Source organism: Mus caroli, chromosome 7 (assembly GCF_900094665.2).
Source record: "Mus caroli chromosome 7, CAROLI_EIJ_v1.1, whole genome shotgun sequence".
Taxonomy (NCBI): Eukaryota; Metazoa; Chordata; class Mammalia; order Rodentia; family Muridae; genus Mus; species Mus caroli.
Window position 1 is genome coordinate 127,189,405 of NC_034576.1, and position 17,116 is coordinate 127,206,520.

The following is a 17,116-nucleotide window of genomic DNA, read 5'->3' on the forward strand; positions in this document are numbered from 1 at the left end:
AGAGAGAGAGAGAGAGAGAGAGAGAGAGAGAGAGAGAGAGAGAGAATTTGGTCAGGGACAAGGAAGAATCTAGGAAGACTATATAACTTAAGGGCTTAGGCTATAAAATCCAATCACATGGGAAATCCAAGGCAGAGTAAGGTCAGTAACATGTGCTCTTAAAGAATAGGCTAAGTACACAGTAGGACAGCAGGTTAAATACTTAGACTTAACATGGTTTTAAGATCAGGAAATTTTTCACTCTTTGAAAATGAGATATTTTCAGAAAAAGTGTGTCACCACAGGAAAGGACAAAGAGAAAGTCGCAGCAGAAGCTGTGTGTGACAATAGTGGCCAAGAGTTTCACCCACGTTGATATTGTTCACCATACTATGGATCCATGGAGCACAGAGACAGCCAATATAAGTACACAAAACAGCAATAAACTGCATCTGAAAAACCACATTCAACTTCATAGAATCAAAGCTCAAGAAATACCATGAAAGATGTGAGGGTGAGGGGGACATCTCACTTCAGGAGGAACAGAGGTAAGAACTGTGTCTGATCCAACTAAGAATCCACGTGAGGAAGAAGACAGTGGAGTGCTGCCATCGAAGGGTGGAGGGAAAGCAGTCGACCGCCACTCTACACTCTAGACAGCTTCACATCAACAGCAGAGGCTCATGGAAGACCCTCTCAGACAGAACGAGAGAGAAAGTGTGGCCAGAAGACCCACCTTGCAAGAACTATTTAAAGCAGTTCTTTGGAGCACAGGAAAACAGCAAAGAGAAACACGTGTGCAGAGGGGGTAAAGCTCACCAAGACTGAAGGCCCAACGCTGAGACAAGACTCTTCTCAGTCGTTTTATTTAACTTTGGCTTTTGGATTTATTTACTTTAGGTTTCTAAATATACCTGTATTCTGAACATATATGCATATGGTACAAATGCATGCCTAGTACCCATAATGAAAATTAGAAGAGAGCATTAGATCCCTTGGAACTGGAGTGACAGACAGTTGTGAGTCACCATTTGGATGCTGGGAACTGAACCCTGGTCCTCTGCAAGAGCAGTAAATGCTCTTAACCATGGAATTACCTCTCTAGCATTCATAACTTTACTTATTAATTGATCTAAAAACAACTGAGACTTTGTAGTAACAGCTTGCAATGTATTTAACTATCCATGTGTATGTACGTGTGTTGAATATATATATATATATATATACATATATATATATATATACATATACTTATACATATATATAGATAGATAGATATAGATATATACATGTACATGTATTACAACTCCACAATAATCATTTAAAATGGGGAAGGAAAAGAGGGAAGAGAAGGGGGAATAGGAGGAAGAAATAAATAGTTGTTTTATATGCTAAGATAAGAGAGAAAATGAAGTTGTGTAAAATATTTGATAAAATCCCCCAAAGGTAGGAAATGTGTGGAAGAAAGATAAAAGTGGATACAAAAAGAAAGATCAAGAAACAGAAATCAGTAACAAACGTGATCACTGTTAGCCTAAGAGTTTCAACAATCACTTTACTCCTCAGTGTTACACTGACACCAATTCAAGTGTCAGATGAGACCACAGACACAAGTCACAAGCAGTGTGCTGTCTAAAAGAAACACTCTTTGGAGGCTAGAGACGAAACGGCTCAGAGGTTAAGAGCAATGGCTGCTCTTACAGAGGGCCCAAGTTGAGTTCCCAGCACCCACATAAGGGCTCACACCCAGTTCCAGGGGACTGAATCCCCTTTTCTGGTCTCCAAGGACACTACACACACATACACCTAGATAAACATATAGGGAAAACATCCATACCCTTACAATAGATAAATAAATTTAAGAAACAGAAAAAAAAATATCTTTGAAAACACATAATAAACTAAAGAGGATAAAACACACTATTCTAAATGAGGTAACTGACCACAAAATCAGGGGAGTTATAAGGCATAAAGAGGTGCATTGTGTGGTTGTAAATAATAACAGCCCAACACTACCTGACAGCATGTGTAACCTCACAGAAGAACATAAAAATGTACAAGGCTAAAGGCAGAAGTGTAAGGAGAATTAAGTACATCCTCTATAATGGCGGGAGACTGACACCTGTCCATCAAAGCTGTACAGATCCAGCAGAAAACAAATAAGGACAGGGTAAAACTCAGCAGCACCATCAAGCAACTGAGTATAATAGATAGACCAAGATAGACCACATTCTAGGCCATAAAGCACACTTGCACCATCATAAATCACAGGCTGTGTGCTCAGACCACAGTGGAACAGAACTGGAGCTGAACACAAATCACTGAGCAGAAAGCAAATCGCTTCTAGATGCACAGGAAGGAGTCAAAGAGGAAACCCAGAAGCAATTTTTAAAAATAGTTTAGACTAAATAAAAGGAAAACAAAAGTTAACAAAATTTGTGAGACTCAAAGAAAGCCGTGCTAACAAGGGAATTTAGAATCAATTTTAAATATCAGGAGAAAATAAGCCCCGAGAAGACTGTATTTTAAGCATCTGCCCTCAGGAAACTAAAAAAAGAACACCAAATTTACCTCATGGGATGCAGGAAAGTTAACCAAAATAGAGAATGAGCCAGCAAAACTGACAACGATGAAATCAATATAGAAATCGGTGAAAAATGAAATTGTTTGTTTGAGACAGGGTGTCATGGTGTAGCACTGAATGGCCTAGAACTCACTATGGAGACAATGCTGGCCTCAAATTCAGAGTTTCGCCTGGTTTTGCCTCCTTCGTGCTGGGATTAAAGGCATGTTCCAGCACACCTATCCCAAAATGGGCTATTTAAAAAAAGATCAATAAAACCTATAATCCACTATCCTAGCTAAATTACAAAGGGGAAAAGAGTAAAAACAAATTACTTACACCAGTAGTGGAAACAGGGTATCATCACAAATCCCACAGACAGTAAAATAATAATAGAATTTTATAAACAAATTCATGTCCACAAGCTTAATAACATGGAGGAAATGAATCCATTCCATGAAAGATATAATATTTCAAAGAGAGAATCCATCTGGAAAGGCACAAATCTATTAAAGAAGTTGAATTAATAAGTAGTTCCCTTCCAAAACCAAAGCTCTAGGCCTGCACAGGTCCATGGGTAATTCTATCAAGCATTTATCTAACCCAGTATAGTGCTATACACCTATAATCGCAGTACCTGGGAGACTGAGGCAGACGCCTCGTAAATTTCAGACAGGCCTGGGTTAGATAGTGACACCCACCCCTAGCCACACGGATTATCTTGGGAGAGAGCATGGGGAGACTGAACTGGAGGGAAGTGATGTCTACGTTTTCTGGACATGACTGCCGCCCTCCTGAACACACAGAGGCCATGTTTGCCTACAAGATGAGTCCACAAGACTCACCAAACAAGTAGCATGGAGCAGGGAGAGGCCAATGAGGCCACACCTCTAATTTAAGATCTATTCACAGTTGATGGTTTCTGGGGAAGGAAGGGTCAGTTCCTTAAGGGGCGGCCCCTTCGGTGGACCATGCTCTAGCAAGTGGACCCACATCCATAAACACAAGGGCAGCACAATTTAGAATCGGTGAGCTAACTTATAAAAGAAGAGAGGGATGTGAGCTGTGGCATGGGTCTGGGAACAGCAGAGGTGCAAATGATCAAAATGCAGTCATTGTATTCAAGTATGAAATTCCCCGAGAAATAAGAATATTTCGTCTTTTAAAAACTTTTCCCAGAACATTAGGAATCGATGGTAATGTACTTAGCCTACAAGGAAAACTACACCAAACTTATGCTATGAAATGCAATGATTTGTGAAGATCAGGACTAAGCAACGGTGTTTTTCTTTCTCTGTTACTTTCAGCTGCATCCTACTGGAAATGTAACTAGTGCAATAAGATAAGAAAAGGAAACAAACAACAGAAACACTTGAAAGCTCAGTCTGTCCAAGTAATTCTGGTGCTGTTACAAAAGGTCCCCTGTGTTTACAGCTTGATGAGCTAGGTAACATTTTTGTTAGTAGGACTGTTGAAGGCAGGTGGTGTTGGCAGTGGCAAGCTTGTCTCTATGAGATTATCCAGGAATCAAGCATCTTCCATAATCTACCTCCACATCCTAGAGACTCAAAGTTCCTCTGCAACAGAGAAAAGAGAAAGAGGGAGATGGGGGTACATTTCTCAGCCCTCAGCCTTTCATCCTTGCCCAAGGAAGGGTCTGTCAGTGACCATCATCCATCTACAAGGCAGATGGAGGAAGCTCCTACTAATGCTAAAAGATCCAAAAGGCAAGACATTGTACCAGGGCTATTGTGGCTCTTAATAGTTGGCCAGGGCTGATGTCTTACCTTCTCTGTGAAGCACTGAGGACACCAAACAGGATCTGAATTTCCCCCACTGTCCTCTTTTTCTTTTCTTTTCTTTTTCTTTTTTTTTTCTTTCTTCTTTTTTTTTTTTCCCTGAGTCTCCTGGGCCAGTCACCCTGCCTCTCTGAGCCTCTATTTCCTCCTGCTGCAGCTTTAGCTGTATTTTCTCCAAAAGCTTCAGGCGCCCCGGTTCAGAACTTTATCCTGCCCCAGGTCCTACACTCCTGAGGCCTGACCTTTTTACAGAATGATCTAGAATTATGAGACTCAGATTTCTGCCACTCCTGAGGTTGTCATAGGGACCCTCCTGCATGAGCGCCACGAGTGGACTCCCGTTCTAGAAAAATAAATGTGTTGGATCAGGAAGGGGCTGAGGAAAGGGCATGATCCCCAAGCTTGGTGTCAAGGCTGCAAGGGGCATGCAGAGTCGATGAATAGAAGAACGGAAAGAAGGAAAGGAGGGAGAGATGGCGTGAAAAGTTCAAAAGGGAAAGAAATAGATGAGAAGGAAGAGATATGGGGAGGAAGGAAAAGAGAGGGGGAGAAGGTGAAGGGGAGAGGGAGAGAGGTCTGAAGGCTTTGGAACTGCTAGAAGGCTCTTCTGGGATCTCCACTTCCTGGGACAGAGCCCAGCATCGCAGGCATCTGGGGACTGTCCAGAAGTCCAGGGCCTGGGCACCAACCATCCTGTGTCGAGTGTAGCAGCAGACGCCTGGAATCCACAGCTTAATAGGGAGTCATCGTTTTATTGTCAAGAGCATGTGCCAGTCTCGTCCAAATCAATTAATTCCTTAATCACCCTGAGTGGAGCAAGATGCCAAGCGGCCGTGAGGGAGCGATGAGTCTTAGTCGTATTTAACTGCCAGGCGCTTCTGACACCGTAAGGCATCCTCGAGGTTGCACAATAAAACCCAAAGTTTAATTGGTGGGTAACAAGGCCCTAGGCAATTGTAGCTTATTAATGCTGACAACAGGAATATGTACACGAGGCTGCAACAGCAGGCTACTTAGAGCAATCCCGGCGGACCTGCGCCAGCAACAGGAAGGACTTAGCGTGTGGTCCAGTCTCAGAGAGACATGAGATTTTCTCCACCGGAGGGATCTTCTGCAAACATAAATATGTACATAAGTCATCTTCCTCACCTCCATCAATTCTTATCCAAGGGACCAACATAATGAAAGGAAAGGTCCAAAAAGGATGGGAACACAAAAAGCTGAGGTTCACGGGGACAGGCGGGTAAAAATTGGAGGAAAATCCATGCAAACTCTTTGTGTCTGCTATATACATTTGTACAGGCTGTGTACAGCACAATACTTCTTGCAAAAAGGGTGTGCGCAGAGACTGCAATCCTAGGCTTAGTTTTTCCCACCCAGCTGTGAGTTTTGTCGGGGAACTATACCCAGCCTTAGCCGATCCTCTGTTGCTAAAGGAACATTTTTTTCCCCAACGATTTACACAGAAGGAACATCTTTTGCTGTTTGTATTGCGATAACTGGGCTAGACAAGGTCATGAAGCAGGCACAGGCCATCATACCCCCTTAGAAACTATGAAGCTATGAAAGCAGAACTGTATGAAAGCAGGAAGTGCAGCCTTGGTCCCCAGCCCAGCTTGGACCAGACAAACATGGCAGCTGTCACTGAGAGGTTTAGTCACTGGAGCAAAGACTGACTTCATGCTTCCAAAGAGCCATCACTCTGGGCACGGGTGCCACCTCCAGATGAGGGTGCCACCTCCAGATGAGGCTGTGGCTGAGCCATCACTCTGGGCACGGGTGCCACCTCCAGATGAGGCTGTGGCTACATAGATGCCCCAGCTTGGAAGAAGTTTTCTGTCTGTATCCAGAACTGCCATGAGTCTCCAACTCTGCCTACTTTTGCCTTTTGTTTTGGTTTTTACTTTTAAGATAAAGTCTCAGTAGCTCATTCTAACCTCAAATATATAATCCTCCTGCCTCAGCCTTCCAAGTACTGAGATCACAGGCTTGGTCCACTGTACCCATTATGCATGCAGGCTTTAATAACACATGCAATTATTTTGTAGGCTGCACAATTGTGTTTTACTGGGCTTTTTGCCTGCTGGAAGCATTATGTTGTTAAATATAACATTTTAAATATGAAATGATTTTCATGACTTCACTCTAGAGTATTTTTTTAGTTTAGAAAAGATCTTATATCTTCAAATTGGCAAGGTCTGAGGCTCTTCTCCCTATGTCTAAGGGACTTCAGACTCTAGAATAATAAGTGCTTAGAGCTTGCCCTTCTTAAGTCCCTGAGCATGTGACATGTGTGCTTGGAAACCCTAGTAGTCCATTTGAGAAGATAGGACCTAACTGCAAACTACCTTCTGAGGGTGGCATTGCTTAATCCCATGATACTCATTCAGCCATTCAACAAACATATGCTCCTGATCGCTGCCATTGATACAAAAATCAAAGTACTGGCCTCACAGTTCACAGAATCTCTGGTAAATAATTACATGACCAGTATATTGGAGAACAGGCCTGAGACCACCTCAGCTCTAGTACAGGAAGCACCTGGGGCCCATCTTCCCCTGATGTCACCAATCTTGCAGCTTCTCACAGTAAGGGCACACAAGTAGTATCAACGATACAGGGGGTTTTGTTTTGTTTTGTTTCTTTCTTTCTCAGTCAGTATGAGCTTTCCTTGAAGTGGACTCTAGCCTACTGAACCCCAACACCTTAAAATATTGACCCATATAGACACGCAGTAGGGCTTCTCATTGCTTTGCCATCTAGAAAGGGATACCATGTCTCCACTTAGCAGCCCTCATGTTGGACCTTGTGCTGATAGCTTCTCCTATAACTCAGCTCAACACTCACGTAAATATATCTTCCATTGTCTGTAAGATCATGTGCTAAGGACTTGAGATTTTGCAGCCCCTGATGTCTCTATTGAAAATGCCTGCCCCCACCCTCTCCTTGAACAACACACAGAGCAATGATCACCACCAGAGCCGTGGACACTGAAATGTGGGTCCACATAATTTGCACACCCCATAAAATATCATTCTTCTTTTCATTGTTTCAACTCAACAATTTAAACTTTGGAGCATATTCTTAAATCCTGACAAATGAGGAGGCTGGAAGCCCCATATGACCTATGAACTGTACCAAGCCAACCTCTGCCACTCCCAGGATTATACTGCTGGATGTCTGTAAACTATATTTTCCAGAATTACATGGTACTTGACTACGTACTGATTTCTGCCAGTTGAAGGTATAGATGAAAGATTGACAAGAGTATAGGAACTCATTCTGTCCAGCTGTTGTCACTGTCTCTCTAACTTTTGGAGAAAACTCCCCTTGGTTTCTTTCCTTATTCCTACTACCAGCCACCAAAGTTTCTGCAGATTTGTCAGTATCAATCATATGATGTCTTGTCAAGACCTAAGGACAGTCTGTGGGACACCTCCCCTTGAAATTTAAGTACCCATTTACAAAGGACCATGCCACAAGCTCCTAAGTATAATCTTATTATACTTATCATATCTGGATTTCTAACATGTGATCCTTCAAACTGCCTTGTTTGGTCTTTCAGGGTCCTAATACTACCTAATACATTACCTCTATGTGGTGGTTTGAATATGCTTGGCCCATAGGGAGTGGCACTATTAGAAGGCGTGGCATTGTTGCAGTAAGTGTAGCCTTGTTGGAGGAAAAGTGGCACTGTGGGAGTGGGCTTTGATGCCTCCTAGTGCTCAAGTTCCACCCATTTTGGAAGAGACCCTCCTCCTAATTGCCTGTGGAAGACAATCTCCTTCTGGCTGCCTTCGGATCAAGATGTAGTACTTTCAGCTCCTTCTCCAGTACCATGTCTGCCTAGAAACTATCATGCTTTCTGGCATAATGATAATGGACTGAACATCTAAAACTGTAACAATCCCCAATTAAATGTTACCCCTTATAAGAGCTGCCTTGGTCATGGTGTCTCTTCACAGCAATAAAGCCCCAACTAAGAAACTCTGTTTAACCTACTCCCCTTTCCTAACTAAACCTCAACTGATAAGTGCCAGTTTATAGACTAAAAACAGAGGCTCCCAGAAATTTAGGATCTGTCTGGGTCAACAAAGCATGTGAGTCATGAGTATTTACCATAACAGATTAAAAGGATGTAGACATACTAGACCTGGTGTGTCTGTCTGTCTGTCTGTACAGCATTGGATGCAGTGTATTATGCTACAGAAGGTAGAGCTCATGGCTCACTCAATTCCACACAATCATAGCATAGTCTAGAAACCCATAGGCACCACATTTCAGTGGCTCCCTGAGTTCATGATGAAATCTTTGATCCTAACACTGTCCCAGATACACAGTAAGATACAATGGAAGGCCATTGGAGAACAGTAGAATGGTTTTTTGGCCATTTGTCCTCTTGCCATGGCAGCCTATGAGAACAGCTTGAGGAAGGAGGGGTTTGTTTTGACTCACAATTGATTAAGGGGCATAGCCCACCATGTCAGGGAAGGCATGAGAGCAGAAGCAGCTGCACACACTGTGCACACTGTGCACACTGTGCACACAGTCAGGAAGCAGAGAGACGTGCATGATGGTGCTCAACTTGCTTTCTTGGGGCTTTTTATCTTGTTTTATTTCTTCTTTTTTATTGTTTTTAATTTTTAAGACTATTTTTCTTTGATAATTTTTGACACATGTTCAATGTATGAGACCCCAGTCCACGGCATGGTGCCATTCTCATTCAGAATGGACTCTCCCTCCTGAATTAAACTTTTCTGTAAGTCCTCTAATCGTCTCTTCTATTTGCTTTCTGTTGCTGTGATAAACGCCATTAGCAAAAGCACCTTAGGAGAGGAAAGAGTTTATTTCAGATTACATTTCCCAGTAACAAGTCATGACTGAAGAAAGTCAGGGAAGGAATTCACGGCAGGAACCTAAAGCAGAAATCACAGAGGGACGCTACTTACTGGCTCACTCAATGGCTTATGCTCAGCTAGCTTCTCATACAACCCAAGCCCATCTATCTGCCTAGGGATGATGACACCCACAGTGGGCTGGTAGAGAACTATTCCCAGGCAATTCTAGGCTGTGTTGACAACACATCTAACCAGGACCATTTCCACAGTGCTTCTAAATCCAGTCACACTAACAATAAATATGAGCCATCATAAAACAGACACTATTGCATATGCCAGAAAGATTTTGCTGAAGGGACCCTGTTATAGCTGTCTCGTATGAGGCTATGCCAGTGCCTGGCAAACACAGAAGTGGATGCTCACAGTCATCTATAAGATGGAACACAGGGCCCCCAATGGAGAAGCTAGAGAAGCTAGAGGAGCTGAAGGGGTCTGCAACACTATAGGTGGAACAACAATATGAACTAACCAGTACCTCCAGAGCTCGTGTCTCTACCTGCATATGTATCAGAAGATGGCCTAGTCAGCCATCACTGGGAAGAGAGGCCCCTTAGTATTGCAAACTTTATATGCCCCAGTACAGGGGAATGCCAGGGCCAAGAAGCAGGAGTGAGTGGGTAGGGGAGCAGGGTGGGGGAAGGGTATAGGGAACTTTCGGGATAGCATTTGAAATGTATATAAAGAAAATATCTAATAAAAAAAACAAAAAGAAGTTTTATAAGCTGAATGAGTATTAAAATTCCTTAGAACTTAAAGGGAAAGAAATAAATGGTCCCTACAATAAAATAATTGGCCCAGATGGTATTATGCTTCTTTAATAATGAAAACTCCAAGGTGTTATGATCTCAAAGCAGGAACGATAATTAGTAACGGGTTAGTCTGACCTCAGAGCCATTTCTAGTATAGATGAAGACCTTTTCAGTTACCAATATACTACACAAAAATGGTCATGCATGGTGACAAGAAAAAGTGAGAGAGAGAGACAGGAAAGGGTATCTATGAGTCCAAGTCAAACAAAAGCTGTCAAGAGTACAGTAGGAACATTATCAAGTCTACACATGATGACTTCCAATAACAGGAACTAATTTTTTCTAATTTTTTTCTGAAATTTATTTTCAAACATATTTCTGCAAATTGAGGAAGCTCAAAAAAGGTTATCAATAAATATTAAATCCCTCACAAAACTGAAATATATAAACAGCATCTACATCTACACTTCTATTCACCGCCAAGCAGAGGTCCATGGAAAACATGAAAACTGGAAAATAATGATTAACTTTTACTCAAAATAATCTGCCGACATAGACGAAAGCTCAAAGGGATCTGTCCTGAGTTACTACAATCCATATGGATATTTACCAAAATTATAAAACTCAAATTAAAAACAAAATTCATGTTACCAACAAACAAGATCAAAAAAGATTTACAATGGCATCAAAAACACAGGTTGTTAAAATAGACCAAATGAATATCATATAAGATCTCTGCTTGAACAATAAAAAGCACACCTGTTTTTTAGACTTATTTATTCATGGATAAGAATGCTCTATCTACATGTACACTGTGTGCCAGAAGAGGGCACCAGATCACATTATAGATAGTTATGAACCACAATGTGGTTGCTGGGAATTGAACTCAGGACCTCTGGAAGAGCAAGCTGGCACTGGGGTCATGAGACTAGGAGAGCTATTCCTGGCCCTGGCCTGCTGCAGTACTCCAGAAAGCAGGCACTGCACCTTGCCTGAGCAACACATTAGAGCTGGCCCTGGATATGGGGGTTGTAGGTGAGCTGGGCCCCAAGGGTGTGGGTGCAAGAGAGCCAGGCCCTGACTCTTGTCTGTTGGGTGCTAGCATGGACCAGGGAGAATACCCTCTGCCCCTCCTTCATCCCTCACCAACTATGGCAGATGGGATAGCTGGCTCTGGAATTATGAGTGTGGGAGAACTGGCCATGTGCCTCTCTGGCTGCAGCACTCAGGAGAGCAGGTCCTGTACCTCACCTGGGCTGCAGGATAGAGCTGGCCATGGTTGGGGGAGAGGAGTTGCTGGTGAGTTGGCCCAAGGGCATGAGAGAGGGAGAGCCACCAAGTTAGATCTTAGTCAAGCTTAGCCAGAGATCTCTGGTATTCTCAGGCCCAGATCCAGGGTTTTGAATTAGCCCACCCCAACATCTACCACGTCAAGGAACTGCTGGAGTGCATGAAGGAACCAGTTCTACAGACCCGATGCTGCAGGATTTCCATGACACAGGGCAACAACAGGGTACCTGACAGGAGTCCCAGTGAGGTTCCAGTATTGATAATGTAGCAGAAGCCAGAGGCCTCAAACCAGACCAACAAGTCATTGCAATGAGTATTTGTAAGCAAAGACATATAGATAAAAGGGTATATTCTGTGGGACACACACTGATACTCTGCAGCTTCCACAATGAGACTGGTTTTTTTAATCTGTTGCAGGGGAGAGTGTAAGGACAGAAGGCAGATATGAGAGGAGGGGGAGATGATGGGGGTTGGGGTACATGATGTGAAGTTTACAAAGAACCAATAAAAAGTTTTTAAAAATCTTTTTTTAAAAATAAAACAAACATCAAAAATTGATGATTGATTTTAAAGCCTAACTAAATGGAGAGACACATGGTGCTCACGGACATGGACTCGAGTTTCATTAGAATATGTCTCCTTACATTTCTGTATCACTTCAATTCAGAAAACCACCAACCATTTGGTAAACTAGGAAACATAATTCTAAAATTTATGTATAAATGGAAGTATTTAGACTACCTAAAATAATCAAAATTCAAAGACCCCCACAATTTGACTTTAAATTTTACAATAAAGGTAAAATAATCCAGACTATACAGAATCAGCATATGAATAAATATCCAAAACAGAGCCACACATACATGGTTTATTGATTTATTTTTAAGGTAGATTCAGACACAGGATATGCTCCAAACCTTTTATTATAAAAATATTTTTTTAGGTGCTTGGGATTAAACTCAGGCGTTTGCACATGCTAATGTTGTACCACTAGGCCACATCTCTGGATGAAAATATTTTACCAAGATATTCAAACAAGCCATGTAGTAAAGACATTTCTTTTCAACAAATAAGATTGGAAAGTGAGCTATGAAGAAAAACTGAGCTCTGACCGCTATCCTGCAGTATAATAAAAATTAATTCAAAGCAGACATAAACTTAAAAGCTACAAACATAAAAGAAAATTTCACAATATTGGTGGGTACTTTTAGGGACAAAGGAGCAGTAAAAACAAAGTAAAATATATTAAAATTCCATCAATATTTTAAAATGTTGCTCAGCAAGTAGTTTCAGATTTTTAAAAAGGCAAACCACAGACTGAGAAAAAATACATGTCTGACAAAAGACTGGTGTTCATAATATAAAGAGCTCTCGGAATTAATAATTGAAGACACACAGTCCAGTGAAAATTATCAAAAGTCTTGAAGAGGAATTTTATAAAAGTAGATAAATGAATGGGCTAGGGAGATGGCTCAGTGAGGAAAGTGTTTGCCTTGCCAGCCTAAGATCTCAAGCTCTAAAGCTGGAGATGGTAGTTTGTGCCTGTAATGACAGGGAGGAGGTAGAGATGGGGAGATTCCTGGGGCTCACTGGTCAGCCAGCATAGCCTACAGGAGAGCTCCACCCAGGCCAGGGGAAAACAAGGAAAAGCAAGGTGGAAAGTATTTGAAGAATGACACTCACAATTGTCTTCTGGCCTCAACACACCTAGCGATGCATGTGCACCAGTACATACACTAAACATGTGCTCATGTGCACATACATAGACACATACAATCACATTAGTCATTAAAGTAATGAAATGTAATCTTTCACCCCCAAAATGATTAAAATGCAAAAGATTTCTTAAATATCCAAAGTAACTCCAAACAAGAACATCAATGCTACAGGTATCATGATACCTGGCTTCAAATTATACTACAGAGCCATCGTGACAAAGACAGCACAAAAATAAGCATGCCCAAGAGTGTAATTGAATATCACAGCCAGAAGTAAACCCACAGAGTGATAATCAATAAGTTTTCAAAAGATATAAAAAGCACACACTGGGAAAAAACAACCTCTTCAACAGATAGTACTTAAAATATAAAACTGGATCCATATCTCTTAATTCAAGTGGATCAAAGGCCTTAATACCTCAAAGTCTAAAACTGCTAGAGAGAAACTAAGTTAAGGACCTCATTACTATCTGAAAAGGTGTCCAATAATACAATCATTCCCAAAATTCACAAATGAGATTTCATGAAACTCAGACGCTTCTACACAGCAAAGGAGATAACCAAGTCCGAGGGACAAGAACTATGGAAATCAATATGGAGGTTAAATAAATAAATAAATAAACACTGAATTGGTCTGCCAAGTGACTCAAAATTCAAAGTCACATACCAGAAACACAGTGTGTATTGTTGTGCCATTCACAGTAGCAAGGAAAGAGAAACAGCCTGCATGTCTATGAACTCATGAATGGATAAATGTAGCGTGGGATGAATATATATTAGAATTTTATTGTCATAAGAAAGGTGAAATTGAGACGTTTTCAGGTAAACAGACATACCTAGAAACTGTTGTATTAAGTGAAATTAGCCAAACTCAGATCACAGACACCACTGTTTTCCCAGGCATGTAATTTCTAGATGTGTGTGTGTGTGTGTGTTGTGTGTGTGTGTGTGTACGCGCGCGTGTGCATGTGGTGTGTGTGTGCATGCATGTGGTGTGTGTGTGTGTGTGTGCATGTGGTGTGTGTGTGTGTGTGTGTGTGTGCATGTGTGGTGTGTGTGTGTGTGTGTGTCTGTCTGTCTGTCTGTCTGTCTGTCTGTCTGTACAGGATAATCTTGACTACATTAATTGATGTGGGAAGATCCAGCCCACTCTGAATAGCACCATTTCCTAGTGACCTGAGAATGCGTGTGTGCATTCATTCTCTCTGCTCTTGGGCAGATGTGACTAGCTACTTCAAGTTCCCACCTTGACTTCCCTCTACAGGGAAATCATGAGCCAGAATAAGTCCTTTCTCCCTAGGCTGCTCTTGTTGGGGCATTCATCACAGCAACGGGGAATACAACTCTCTCTACCAAGAATTACACTAGAATGTGGACAGCTTTACCTCACCCTAAACAAATCAAATGCCTGCTTATCAATAAAGTAATAAATAACAAAATACGATATGGCCACTATACTCATAAATGGAGTCATACTTACCTGTAAAAGGGGGACGATGGTAACAATGACACATGTGAATCTCACAGACCTCAAGCAAAACTGGTGAACTCGTCCAGTGCCTGCTACATGAGATCTCGGTACATCAAGTTCAAGTGCGAAATCTATAGAGCCAAGGTCAAACATGATTGACAAGAAAAGCCCTTCCAAACTCATGGCCTTGGCCTCTATTTTCACTGGGGAGTGGTTACACAGGTGTCTATGATTCCCTAACCCCAATGGACTCCATGTTTAAGGTCTTAGCATCTTACTGCTGTAAACTGTACCTCATTTTGCTCAGATGCCTTTGAAGTATCTGCCTGTGTCTGAAGCTGTGATAGAGTCCACCATGGCATGTTTCTGGTGAGAGCCTAAGTCTAGCAGCAGGTCTCTGGGAAGCAAGGCAGGAGCACCTGTCCAGTTGGCACACTTGACCCTGTCATCTCTCTCTCTCTCTCTCTCTCTCTCTCTCTCTCTCTCTCTCTCTCTCTCTCTCTCTCATCCTCTTGCAAGTCCAGCCATCCTCCACGTTGACACACCAGGAAAGATGTTCTCAAAACAAAACAACACTTGCACTATCAAAGGACCAAAAGTAATATAAAATCACGCTCAGAAAGGAAGGGTAAATGAATAACAGAACAGACCAGCAGTTGTTAAAACTAGTAACGGAGGCCACAGGCTGATGAGAAATGATGAACCACTGTGTCAGAGAGAGAGAGAGAGAGAGAGAGAGAGAGAGAGAGAGAGAGAGAGAGAGAGATGATCAAGGAGCATGTACATGTAGGAAAATGGAAAATGTCATGATGAAACAGCACATACAATTAGCATACCAAGAACAAACAACATCTAATGCAAGACTTGTGAGCTTCTGTGGCAGATGTAAGCTGCTGCTTTGGCCAGTCTGTCAGTGGAGGAATGAATTTGCCGTGGAATATTATTGGAAAGTACATGGAAGACTGGGCTGGCTGTCATCTCTGGGCGCAGAGGCTGATAGACTGGGTGGAGGAGACTTGGAGGGGGAATATATTCTCTCTATATTGCTTCTCTTTAAATGTGTGTGTGTGTGTGTGTGTGTGTGTGTGTGTGTGTGTGTGTGTGTGTGTGTGTGTGTGTTTTGCACGTATGTCTGTGCACTACTTGCCTGCCTGGTACCTGTGGAGGTAAAAAGTATATGTCAGATCCCTTGGAACTGGAGTTACAGATGGTTGTAAGCTGCCTTGTGATTGCTAGAAATTGGCCTCAGGTCCTCTGGAAGGGCAGCCAGTGCTCTTAACCACTGAACCATCTCTCCAGCCCTTGTACTACTTCTTTTGTTGTATGAGAGGCTGTGTTTTGTTTCATTGGTTTGCTTTTTCTAAGTAGGTTTATTATGTAAAACGAAAACTCCTTTAAAAGCAAAGAAGTCTGATATTTGAGGGACAGTTGGAAAAATATACTTTCCTTGGGATCTGAGCCAGAAGTCTCTGAGCCCATCAATCCTGAACACTGCTGGTTCTGCCTTAAGCAGGCCTCCATCCTTACCTCTCTGTCACCATCCAGCCTCCACTTCAAGACTCAACTTATGTATACTTTCCCAGACATCACTGTCCCTCACTTCTTAGCATGCAAATTAGTAGGTTTGCATGGTTTCCCCAAGCAAATTAGAATCACAATAGGGTTCATTCCAACAAACTGAAGCCCCCAAATAAGAATGTAATTTCCAGATGCCTTGAGACACAGAGTATTAAATGTTTAGTTTATAAATGGCCTAAAGCTGTGCCCAGCCTTGAAACATAGCTCCTTGTTGAGCAGGTATAGACAGCTGGCACCCAGTCCCCAAAGGAAACCTCCTGGTTATCGGGTTAACTACAGTGAAGTGCTGGGTTGTGTCCAAGATGGCCTCCTGGGTTCTTCACACCCTCTAATGGCTGAGTCACCCCCTCAGCAACCAGTTTAGGGCCAGTGGCTGTGGTGGTCTGAATAAGTATGGCCCCCATAGTGTGTGCATGCTTGTCCCACAAGGAATAGCACTGTTGGGAGGTATGGCGTTGGGGTAGGTTTGTCCCTGTTGGAGGAAGTATGTCACTATGTGGGTAGACTTTGTGGTCCCTTATAGACTCAGACTATGCCCAGTGTGGAGCACAGTCTCTTTCTACTACCTGCAGATCAATATGTGGAACTCTCTGCTTTTCCAGCACCGTGTCTGCCTAAATGCTGCCATGCTTCCCAACATGATGATATTGGGGTAAACCTCTGAAACTGTAAACCAGCCCCAATTAAATGCTTTCTTATAAGAGTGTCTGTGGTCATGATGTCTCTTGACAGCAGTCTAACCCTAAGACACTAGGGCTACTGGGAGCATGTGAGACAATGGTCCTGAGCCTTGTCTGAAAATTGCTATTACTTCCTCCCTACTTGCCCTCTCTGGGCTTCCAGCCCTTCTCCAAATATGCTAGGTCAGTGATTCTCAACATGTGGGTCATGATACCTTTAGGGGTCATATATCATATATCTTGCATATCAGCTATTTAATGGTAGCAAAATTACAGTTATGAAGTAGCAATGAAATAAATCTTGGTTGGGGGTCACCACAACATGAGGAACGGTATTCACTGGGTCACAGCATTAGGAAGCTTGAGAGCCAGTGCCCTAGGTCATCCTTGG